The 13,205-nt window shown below is 35.2% G+C and overlaps 1 protein-coding gene across 2 annotated transcripts in view; it reads right to left on the reverse strand.

The window, feature by feature from the left end:
* FBXL17 (F-box and leucine rich repeat protein 17) overlaps positions 1-13,205 on the reverse strand; it is a 491,597-nt gene that overhangs the window by 168,014 nt on the left and 310,378 nt on the right. The window lies entirely within an intron of this gene.

Consider the following 13,205-nt stretch of genomic DNA (forward strand, 5'->3'; position numbering starts at 1 on the left):
AAGAATATGAAAAGCAACAAAAAGGTTACTTTAGTGAGCAATCAGGATTTTTTTTTTCCAGAAGGCATTACTTAGTTTTAGTGGAGAGAAAAATCTGTCTCCTTAGCAATAGATTGCTAATCACCTGATTTATGTGAAGGGGAAAGGTTAATGAATTAAGCTGTGTAAGCTTCAAAACTATCAAAGGAATTCAAAAGAGCCTTGAATTATGGAAAACAATGGCCCATTCTACATACATACCAAATTTTTATGTTTTTTGTCTCCTACTCAAAAGCTGGAACATGGCATTAGTGACAATTGAAAAGAACTAATGAGGAAATATGACTACATTGCTTGCAAGAAGAGTGTCCTAGGAGACCTTGTTACTGTTTGTGATGTGCTTCAAACCCAAAAGAAGCTAATTGGAGCTGCCAGATACTGGTTTGCAAATCTCACTTTAAAGGACAGGCTCAATCACCTTAGAGGTGTGAAAAGAAATGTCCCCATTAGAGATGCATTAGTATGTGGCTTAGTGAATTTCTAAATAAACTTCAGGATATTCTTTCCTAAGTCGCTTTTATATTTGAATAATAGGTGTATCTTCAAGCAGAAGAAAAACGCAATAAGACAAAAACGACCCACAGATTTAAAACAAAAAGTATGAATAGTGCAGTAAAGTAATTGGCAAATAAGTTCAACAGGGAGCTAGGTATGTTTAAGGCTGAATAAACATGTAAATCAAACCTTAAAACTCCTGAAATGCAAACGCATCATAAAAGTGATCTATTTGGGGGTTTTAGAAATAGAACTTCATTTTCATTGTTTTTCTGAAACTAGACAGACAAACAAGCCACCCTGTGTTATACAGTTTATAAGTGGATAAGAACATTTGAGGCTGCAACACACAAACACACACACACACAAAGTGGAAAAGGAATAGAAAGGATTTACAAGATCTAAAGAGAGCAACAAGGGGCAAACTTGGTCCAATTTTGTGCTATGAAAGCTCATCCTGACTAACTCATAACGGGTCATTTAAATGATAGCAGAGGTCACCAAAACACAATTTGGCATCTTACAGAACGAATAATGATATTTGATTGATTTTTCTAAAGCCTCAAATCAAGTTTCACTGAAGAATAATCCAATCCCAGTGCAGCAAATGAATGGGCATGATTTACAGGTATACTCTGCTTTCAAAAGTGCTCTATAGAAAAGATTTCTATGTACAAAAAGAGATAAATCTACAGTTAAACATTTATAAGATGAATCAATTCAAGAATTTACTAATAGTACCTTTTTCTTTATATGTGAATATAATTTCATTTAGGAACATTCCATTCATAGGTTATTAGAAAGATCTAATAACATGGCACCTTAATCTTATAAGCATATGATAATTTTTTAAACCAATAAGCAGTAAAAGAGTTATTCCATATAATAATTTTTAACTTAAACACATGTACATAACGACAAATGAAAGACTAGTTGGGGAAAGTAACACACGGCATCAAAGTGATAAGCTGAACGCCCTTTGTATTTTATGGTACACGTTCTTGTAAATGTTCCTTATTTTATCCCTTTAACAGCACAGTATCAAATCTATACTTAAGCCAATTTTCCTGTAAACATCTAAAGATAATCTTGCAGAAGAGATGTTCGCAGCAAGGGAGAATTTTTTTTTTTTTTTTTTTTTTTTTTAGTGTTGACTTGCAATTAAAACGCTAAAGCATTTGCTTAAAGCATGTTCCTACTCTGTACCACAGGGGCAAACATGTGGAATGACATGCAAAATGTTCACTAGCTCCACCAGTTACAACAATTATCTTGGGACAGTCATTAAGTTCTTACTTACCAAATGCTATTCTCTGGAAAGCCAGTATCTGATTAATGAATCTAAGATTAATTAGCCATTTGCTACTTAAACAGTGGAGAACTGATACCCATCTTATCAGAAAGAGGTAGTGAAAGGTTACAAAATGAGAAGAGCAGTTTGTTTGTTTTTTAATGAGAAATGCCACAATAAGTGGCCTGCAAACTGTTATTAAAACTTAAGGTCTTTGGGTTTGCATTTTTGCTACCAGAGGTGTCACACTTTCGAATGAAATGGAGCAGACCTTACTATCTGATGATTCTTTCTGGACCACTCTTCCCCTGAACATCTCTAGCATTAGGTAGGTTTCCTAACTGGAGAGTAAATGGGAGTCAGCACTGAAAAAGGAGTAAGACAATGGCAATATAATATTTTTAACATATGTACGAGAGACCATCACAAACCAGCTCTTACGGAAACATTCTGTTTCTCTCTTCATTTATACAGCAAAACATGTTTTAATGTAATCTGAATGCTTCTTAGAGAAATCTAAAAAATATTTTTCATATAGAATGAAGTCTGCAACATTTCTTTTAAATGCACATTTTCTTTAAGCTACTAAGAAAGAAAGTGGTTTAATGCTTTTCTAAAGTGAGGGGGCGGGGGAGAGGAAATCAAACTAACACATTTGGATAAACTTGGCTCTGGCTTTAATATTTCAGATACATTTATCCAAAAGTCTTGTTTTTAATTTTAGCTATTGTTCCATCCTTTTACCACAGCTACACTAAATCATTATATAATAACCTGAACTTTTTCTAAGCTTGCCTCAGACTATGCAAGAAGCAGAAAAAAGATTCTGAGCTTTTCCTTATTTATTTATTTCAACAAGATTTTATAAGGTGCAAACTATGTATTAGAAATGTTAAAAGATCTACTCAGAAAGCCACATTATTATACAATGATAGACATAATACTTATAACCTTGATAGATCAACTACTATTTATTTTGGCTGCCATGGCTGATATAAATGTTTTAACCCAGGAGCCAAAAAGGCATATCATTCTCTATATATCTACTGAAAATCAACTGAAAAAAATTATATCTCAGGACTAAGGAAAATGCTAGAAAGAAAGGGAAGGGAAAAATTTAAAGGCAAGACTTCTTAATGTATCAGTTTAGTCATTTCTCAATGGAAAAAAAAAAAGGTAGTTACTGTGAAATAGGAGAAGTTAAGACATCTCCTCCTTGCCTAACAGTTTTCAGGGCCCCATCAATTTATAGCTAGTATCTCTGAGGGAATCCAGGCATTGCACAGTGTTGATACAGTTAAGACTGGTGCTATCTTTATGGTATTCTGGCATATTTTAAGATAGAGGGCAGAAGAGATTTTATTATCCTACATGTGACAAAAATTTACTGTGTGGAAACAAAAGCCCAGGCCCTTAAAAAATAAAGAAATAAATAAGCCAGGAATATAAAAACATATAAAACTGTGACCCAGTTCAGTGAGTTGTGATTCAACAGAGGCCATTCTTTTTCTTAAAAAAAAAAGTCAGGCAAAATATATCATATATTTTAAGCTCAGCTTTAATTTAAAATGGATAAGCCAAAACTAATTTAGTGAACTATAAAAGCTTCCAGAATATGAGATTTCAGGCCTCATTCAGGAAAGAGTTAAGTACTTCCTAACCAGAAGACGCCACAAGTCGGCTTTGTAGTGACTAATTGCCTCTTTAACCTCTGTACTCAGGGAGCTGGCCTGTGCTTCAATACCAGTTTTGTGATAGAGCCAAAGACTGATGTTCAACAGAGACCTCCCATGACCTGTGTAGCCAAGGAGTTAACTCAGACAAGATGCTGACAAAAGGTTTCCTTCTCACTTGGGAAGGCACAGGATCTCTTTTTGGATAAGCCAAATTCTCAGAAGACTGTAAAACACAGCAGGTAAAGACAATTTATAAAAGTCAAAAGAATGGTTTCACTTTAGCTAACAAGATTCTGGACATCCCAGTGTATCACACAAAATTGTGTTTGAGCAAATGGTTTTAGCAATATGAAAAAAAGATGTATTTATTTTAAAATGCAAGGAAGAGGCCATCTAATTTGATATCTTTGAAAGCTTATAATTACATAGCTGTAATAAGACCCAAAGCAAACAGGTCAACATTCTCCATTCCAAACATTTCCCACATGCTTCAAGCATTCATATTCAGGAAGCCTGCACTCTGTCATTAATTTCTAAGCTTAGCAAATTTCTAACTTGATCAAAAGCCAATCAAAGAACTTTTACAGGTGATCTTAAGTGCAGTTTTAAAAAAACTAATTCACCTTGCAAATGGGAAAGGGGAATGGTGAAGGCTTGTTATTAATTTCTAAAAAAGAAGATATGAGGAAGGAGTTCTAGATGAGGGAGTGGGGAAGGGGCAGGTAGTGAGAATAAAGTAACCCACGCATTCATTCATAAAGAAGAAAGGAGAAAGATCACACGGCTTGATGAAGACAAGGACACTACATAAATTTGACCTTACTGATGATTAGCTAGATTGAACTCTGAACCCTTTGAGGCTTAGGGATCATCACTACTGCATTTATAAAACCTGCTTCCTAAGCTCTGGGACTGCCTTTGCTTTATTCCTATTTTCTCCCACATCATTACATATTAATGTTCATGTCAGAGGTAAGATAATCTTTGCTCTAACATGTATGGGAATGAGAAGCAGCAGGTCACATTTAGTTATTTTGGCATGTTATGTTTACACAAAGAGATAACTTTCTTATCTTACTTAGAAAAAAATAACACACTTCTTTAAAAATAGAAAAAGAAAGAAACAGTTCAATAAGGGGCATTAACTGAGAATCCTTTTATGAAAAGCATGCAGTTAACATTTTTAATATCTTATAGGAAGGATGACAACTTTTTTCAGCTAATTTTCATTTTTCTGAAAGATAGAAAAACAAACTCCTCCACATTTTCTTCTTAAATCATATTCAAGTAAATGCAATAGAATAATAAGATGTTTAAATTTAAGAGAAAGGCAGCTGAAATTTACTTAGCTTTATCCAGGCCAGTTCAATGATTCCTTACCCTATAAATCCATTGCCTATAGGGTTCTTTCTTAACTCTTTAATCCATCAATGATAAGGACAGATTATCACTATTAATTTATATTCAAAGTGGTATGTAGTATAGATGTGTGCAGTATATAAATACAATTATAAATATAATTCTTTACGAATATATTTCCCTTCCCAATCAACAAGTATCTAATTGTTGTAGATCAACAAATTATCTCAATCAAAAAAAAAATCTAACTGTTGCAAATGCCCTTGGTAAAGGAATTTAACAGCCTAGCCCCTGAACTGCTGTAATCACTAAAATGCAGTTTGCTTTGCTTGGACTAGTCCTCAGCCTATTTCCTACAAAGGGCAAACACATCTCTCTGTTCTTGGGAGAATGGTGGAAAGCTAATGAAACCAGTGCTAAGACTGATAGAAACCATAGGGGGGAAGCATAACCCATTTTCTCCTTGCAGAAAGTTGCAAAAGCAAGACAGTAAGTAAGCATGGAGCAGGAAGACAGCACATTTCACTATTTGTTTCAGACAGCAGGTACCTTGCAGGCAACATCATATCTGACAGCCAGTAGGAACAAGCAACACTGCCAGTCCCAGTCTTCAGCTTTATGTTATTTTAAAAGGTAAATCAGAATGAACAGCTCATCTCTGGCACATTTCTAAATTGCTCTGTTGTTGATTATTAAAGTTACTGTCCTGCCTGCACAATCAACAAACCATGTAGCAAAATGCAATAATAGTATTAATATTTCTGCTCCAGACAGAAAACATGCCTCTCAAGTACCCAGGTAAATAAAGAAATACATTCTGGTATTCCAAGGAAAAAGCAGGATTGAGAGTTGGATTGTTTTCAAAGGTCGTTAGTGGCATAAGGAGGCAAGAGCAATGCCAGGTGTTTGAAAGGGACAGGTAAATATGCTTGGAGTTAGCTGATCAGCTTTGTGTTTCTATGGGTCCTTAGGGTATCATGAATGCTGCCCTGGTTATGATAGAACTGTATTTTTTTAAAAAAGTTACAGAACAAATTTCTTTTTGTGATGTGTTACTGAAAGGCAACTACATGTTCATCAGACACAGAACACACTGAGATCATTTAGAAAAATTTAGGGCTTTGGGAAAATTAATGACAATTCAATGCCATATCGTACTTTGAAAAAGGTGAAAGAAAATATAAACAGTGTAAGCAAGTCAGTGAACTGTAATATATACTCAGAGAAGCTTTCATTAAAATAGTGCCTTGACATAAAGTTGTACCAAGAATATTGTGAAGGGGAAAAAGAATAAAAACAACATATACAATACATAAGACTATCTATACAATATGTTGTTATATATAACATATGTAATAATAAATTCACGTATTTCATAATTACTAAAGAGCCTAAGTTTATTTTACCTGTTTACTTATAGCCAGCCTTGTTTCCCTAGAAACCATACAAAACTATAAAACACGTACTTCCAAGAGGCAAAGAAGGTAGAACATATGGAAAGTAAAATAATAAAGTCAGGGATATACTCACTCTGAAGGTATTCATATAATTCATACTGAAAAGCTTCTATAAGCAGAGTAAGATTGTGGAATAAGCTTTCAAGGAATCGAAGTAAAGAGGGAAGTATGATTATTTCTAAGATACATAATATCAACAAGTTTTTAAAAATCTGATGTTCAAAAGAAGATACAAAAAGCTAGATAGGCTTGACATAGTTCTGGGGAAAGCCTAAAGTTTTTAAAAAGTATTAAAATATTCCCTATCATTTAGAAATTGTCTTCCTCCTTCTTAACACCACTGTGGACTTAATTCATAAAAAACAGCCTCTCAAAAAAGCTAAAAATTTAAAAGTATATTGAACATTATTAGTAATATAATACAATAATAAAATAGGCATGTAATAATAAAATAGGCATGTATCAAAATTATACCAAACTGTAATGCTTCATGTACAAAATCCATCAGTTACGGATAACAGAAATAAGTTTCAGATGCTCAGACTATCGAAGTTTTGCGTGTGTGTGCGTGTGTGTGTGTGTGTGTGTGTGTGTGTGTAGAAGACACAGTCCAGGGGTTGGGAATATATTTCAACTTCTCTAAGTCTTTTGTGTAAAATGGAAATTACAGTATCTATCTCTAAGGATTTTGTAAAGGTTACATTTCATAATGTTTGCAAAGGTGCTTTTAGTTATTCAACAAACATTTACTAACCCTTACTATGCCCCTAACTATACAGATACAACGATAGATAAGACATGTCTCTCCCAAAGGGAATTCACAATCTTGTCAATCTTAACATCCTCCACAAAAATAAGACAAGGTTATTTCAAATAGAACAGAATTTCCTAAAGTACATTTCTCAGAAAACTAGCACTTTGGGGCTTTAATAGTTGACACCTGCAAGAAAGAAATGTATTCTCCAATAAGCTCATGTTAAATCAAATTCATATTTTTCCTTAGTAAGAAAAAAAAAATGTAAAGCACACAGGACAGAACCTGGCACAGAGTAAGCAATTAAATGTTACTTGTTATTATTTAGGCCCTAGCATGGAATTTGGAACATTAAAAACTGCCTGTAGGAGGCTGAGTGGTAGCCCCCAAAGATATTAAGTCCTAATCCATTTACAGTCCATAAATGTTATATACATATACTTTATACTTTTTAATGGAAAAAGAGTCTTCACAGATGTAATTAAAGATCTGAGATGGAGAGATTATCCTAGATTATCTGGGTGGTCCCTAAACACAATCACAAGGGTACTTACAAGAGAAAGGCAGAGGGAGAAGTGACACAGAGAAGAGACAGCAATATTACCCCAGAGGCAGAGACTGGAGCAACATGGCCACAAGCTAAGGAATACTGGTAGCTACCAGTAGCCAGAAAGAAAACGAATGGATTCTTCCCTCCAGAGGGAGACACCTTGGTTTTGGCCCAGAAAAAAATTTTGAGGTCTAACTTCTATAACTGTGAGAGAATAAATATTTGTTACTTTTAAGCTACCAAGTTTGTGGTAATTCGTTACAGTAGCCACAGGAAATGAACACAGTGCCTAATAAAAGGTGTTAAGCTTTCATTTCTCTAAGGTAAAATCCTAGGAGAGGAATGGTTAAGTCATAGAGTATTAGTAGCATGTACATAGGAGATGAATGGATCTCTTTCCAAAGTTGTTATATCATTTTACATGCCCATCAACAGTTAAAAAGAACTGTAGTTTCTTCAAATCCAATGAGAAGTTATGAGACTTTTAGCTATTCGAGTATGTTATAAAGACCAGTTGTACATTAAAAAATTCAAAGATTCCATCACAATAACAATTACATTCTTTTATCTTTTAATACAATACACAATAATAGAAATCTGGAAACAGTAAATATTATAAAATTAATTTGTATATTTTTAGACTTTTTTAATGCATACTATATAAAAGTACATTTATATGATATAATTTATTCATTAAACAGACATTACTTGCTCCAGACTTCTTGCAATTGACTTCTGGCCCAGATGTAACATTCCACCTGCTGGTTCTTTGGGATCTCATCATGGGATATCTAATTCGATTTCTTTTATCATCTTCTTTCCAAGCAACCTAACTATCCAACGATAACCAGAAAACTTCAGGAAAGGGATCTCAAGTCATTTCTTAGCCTTCAACATTATATGTTGCCTTCCACATTATCTCTCATGAGTTGAACTAAAAGTTAAAAACCACTTTAAAATCAGCCCCAAACTAGGATCTCCTCTATAATCATAAAGCACTTCATTTAAGTTCCTACCCTAACTGAATATTTGGTAAAAGACATTCATTACATAATGTTCTGATTTAAAAGGTAGACTGCTTACCCAATCACCAAGAGCATTTTAAAAAAATGTGCTTCCAGACACACTGGATTAGGATTTGGGTTTTTTTTTTTGTTTTGTTTTTTGCTTTTTCTAGGGCCACTTCCGGTGGCATATGGAGGTTCCCAGGCTAGGGGTCTAATCAGAGCTGTAGCCACCGGTCTACGCCACAGCCAGAGCAACGCGGGATCTGAGCCACATCTGCAACCTACACCACAGCTCACGGCAATGCCGGATCCTTAACCCACTGAGCAAGGCCAAGGATTGAACCTGCAACCTCATGGTTCCTAGTCTGATTCATTAAGCACTGAGCCACGACGGGAACTCCACAACGGATTAGGATTTTGGCACTAATCAGAAAAAAAAAAAAAAAAAAGCTGGATATCATGGACCTCTCAGCAGAGATTGCCCCAATCTTCCCCCTTTCTTTTATTGTTACTAATTATCTAAGGAAATTTTCCAATTTTAAGTATCATGTAGTCTGCTGATTTTCATAGCTACATGCATTGCACGTTAAATAAAAGACTTCACTGAAACATGCTGAAAACCATGGAAATGAACATAAAGATTAGTACTGCTGAAGAGACAAGGTCAATGTTTTTCTCTAATCCTAAGTAAACACAGAACAAAATGGATCAAAGAAATCTTGACCTGAGAGTTTGTCTTTTTTCACTTCATTGTAAATTTTGTTTTTGTCTCACATAAAATGATTCACCTATGATCTAGATGATTTGTGTTAAGTAACCAAACATCAGAAATTTAAAGAACTCTTTGTAAACATGGCTTTCATATAGGATCAAGGAAAGAGGGCAAAATCTCTTAAAGCATTCAGTTGAGGCTCAAAACACACAAAAGTTCATAAACAGCCGTATTAAGATTGTCAAGCACAGTGTGGGTTTCTATATTTGATGATATCTATGAGATATAATATAAAAACAATGAAAATATTAACAACATGATGCATATTACCAAAGTCTGGTATTCAATAAGAGGAAAAGAGGAGTTCCCGTCGTGGCGCAGTGGTTAACGAATCCGACTAGGAACCATGAGGTTGCGGGTTCGGTCCCTGCCCTTGCTCAGTGGGTTAAGGATCCAGCGTTGCTGTGAGCTGTGGTGTAGGTTGCAGACGTGGCTCGGATCCCACGTTGCTGTGGCTCTGGCGTAGGCCAGTGGCTACAGCTCCAATTCGACCCCTAGCCTGGGAACCTCCATATGCCGTGGGAGCGGCCCAAAGAAATAGCAAAAAGCCAAAAAAAAAAAAAAAAAGAGGAAAAGATATTATACCTTTATTTCACAAATATATAAAAATATAGTAAGCATTATATAACTATTATATTTTTTTTCAAAAGATTAATATTTAAAAATGGAAACTAGTGAGGAATAACTGCAAAGTTATTAACTGTAGGAAAACTTTTATTTATTATTTATTTATTTAATTATTTATGTTGTCTTTTTGCCATTTCTTGGGCCGCTCCCTTGGCATATGGAGGTTCCCAGGCTAGGGGTCTAATTGGAGCTGAAGCTGCCAGACTACGCCAGTGCCACAGCAACGCGGGATCCGAACCGCATATGCGACCTACACCACAGCTCAGGGCAACGCCAGATCCCTAACCCACTGAGCAAGGGCAGGGATCGAACCCACAACCTCATGGTTCCTAGTCGGATTCACCAACCACTGCGCCACGACGGGAACTCCCTTAACTGTAGGAAAACTTTTAAAAGTCATCTTACACTTTTATATTATTTAACTATGCTATGTAACTTTTACAACATTTAACCTAATTCTTCGTAAACTCTAAACACTGGTTAGAATCAATATCTATAAATCCCTACAAAGGGATAATAAATGCATGTTTATTGCAAAAATCAACACAGAGTCCAAATCTATGAGTTTGGAAATCTCTCTTAATAGCTAGTACAACCAAGGTCAAACATTAATTATAAAGAGACATTCAGAATTATATGGAGGAGAAAAAAAGCTGTAATGGCCAGCAGGTTGTGTATTGATACAAAGTTGTTAGGGCCACATTTGTTATGGATCAAGCCCAGCTTCTAACATCCATGCCAAGTCACCCTGAGTCTGGTCCTCAGCCACACACCTAACTCCTTTATGCTTGGACTCACATTTCATTAGCTTATTCAGGTCAGATTAAGGTGTGCAGAGGACATAAGTCATGGAGAAAAACATGATTCCTCTTCCATCTGTAATTTCATAATATTAATTTAAAAATCCACTAAACTGTACAATTCATGAAAAACCAAAGCCTAATAATATATATATATATATTTTTTTTTCAGATTGTTTATGCTGTCCCTGTGATAGTGATATGCTAAGCATGTGCTTAGTACCTTAATGGTAATCCAGCAGAATGTCTGACTCTGTACCAACCATATGCTACTTAACTCAGAATACTCTAGGCCCCCTTTCTATCGACCAAGATGATTTTTCTACATTTGGGGGGTTCAAAATTTCTATTTCTTTCAATGTAGTTTGAAACCCTATTGATTTCTAGTGCAAAAATCTACATAAGTCTATCTGACTCGGTCCACTAAACATAATTTTTACACAGACAGTTTCTTATAACACTAAACTTTTTATGTACTCAGAACTCACCAGAGTTACAAATAGGCATCCTGGTCATAGCTGTGTGGCTAGTCACTGTTTTATTTTATTTTATTTTTTATTTTATTTTATTTTGTCCTTTTTTTAGGGCACCCGCGGCATATGGAGGTTCCCAGGCTAAGAATTGAATCGGAGCTGTAGCCACTGGCCTACGCCAAAGCCACAGTAACACCAGATCCGAGCCGCGTCTGTGACCTACACTTCAGTGCATGGCAACACTGGATCCTGACACCCACTGAGCGAGGCCAGGATCGAACCCTCAACCTCATGGTTCCTAGTCAGATTCGATTCTGCCGTGCCATGATGGGAACTCCAGTCAGTGTTTTAAAACACTTGAATATGGATGATTTTCCTAGTTGTAATAGTCATGCATTCTCTAGTTGTAATAGTCCCTACCATTCCCTAATGTTATATTTGACCCATTTTACTCATTTACATTGTACCTTTGGCCTTTATAGACATTGAAATTTGCAACCTCTGAAAATACCATTTATATCACATCCACATGGGTTTAAAGCCCTTAAATCAGACCCAAGCAGTGGACTCTTCTCAGACTGACAGTTATTCTTGACTCCTAGTTTTCTCTCCCTCTGTTGTGACCACTGTATGAAATATACCTCATCATCCTGACCTGACTTCCAGTCTGGCCAGACATGGGGCCTATGTTTTACTGATCTTTGATGAGATGCTCAAGAGAGTTCTTTGAATGACTGAGTGAAGGATTGATGCGAGCTGATTAAACAAGACATGCTGTTGTATATACTTAGAATTCTGAATAAAATAGTAAATGACCCATCTATATTAAGCATATGTCAACAAAGTAGAACATTATTTTTAGGCACAAGGAATGGATTACTTGCAGTTATAAAGATAAATATATATACATAAAGTGTGTATACATATAAAGGATAAAGATCAAATATTAACAAAATATAGAGGGTGTTAAAAGGAGAAAACCTGTACATGAACATAGGTAGATTTAAAAATATAAAAAATAGGCTAAGAATGGAAACAAAGTGGATTCTGTTTAACTGTTTAATTTCCCTTAGTAAAAATATTTCCTACAATAGATAAGCCAAACTGATTGAGAAGAAATCATGATATTCATCCTTATGTGAGCAAAGGAAACAAAACCTATGATAATCTTTTTAAATGCTGTGGCTATTTGAAAATTACAAATTGTCAACAATTTCAAGGAACTAACTTTATATTTCTTGATGTGGCAAAATAAATATTTACCTAAGGGAAGTAAACTTACTTGCTATGAAAAGTTCCACTACAGGAAAAGGAAAATATCACAATTTGTTGATGTGAGAGTAAATGTCATGGTAAGAAAATAAATATGGGTTTTACAAGGTATTATTTCCAAAGAAAGTAGATGTGGTAAACAACATGGTTCAAAGTACTTTTTATTTAAAATATATTCCCTTTAACATTTATTTGCTTATAGAATTAAGACAGTATGTTTACTGGAGAGGTCTGGTACACAAAAACGTTGCTGCCTTCCAGAGGCACAATGGCAGGATGCTCTGGAGCACAGACTCAGCAGTCTCAGTACCAGGGACCAGACCAAGTTCAGATTTGGGAACCTTAACAAGTTACTTCGCCTCCCTGTGCCTCATTTTCCTTATTCACACAGTAGGTATAATAAGAACATCTATTTCAAAGGGCTTTTGCAAGAATTAAAAGAAACAATATATGTAAAGTGTTTAGAACAGTGCCTTACACAAATTAAATGAAACATATCTTAGCTATTAGTACTTTATTTAAGGTTTCCATTATCTCCAGACAACATGTGCCTCCTGATAAGACATACCCAGCACTACCTGTGCATGTTGCCTACAACCAGGAACCTAAAGTTAATCTACACTCTAATTTATC

This window comes from Sus scrofa, chromosome 2, assembly GCF_054392235.1.
Source record: "Sus scrofa isolate SSC_HxYL_T2T_F1_AM1 chromosome 2, Sscrofa_HxYL_maternal_Yorkshire_Landrace_v2.0, whole genome shotgun sequence".
NCBI classification, from domain to species: Eukaryota; Metazoa; Chordata; class Mammalia; order Artiodactyla; family Suidae; genus Sus; species Sus scrofa.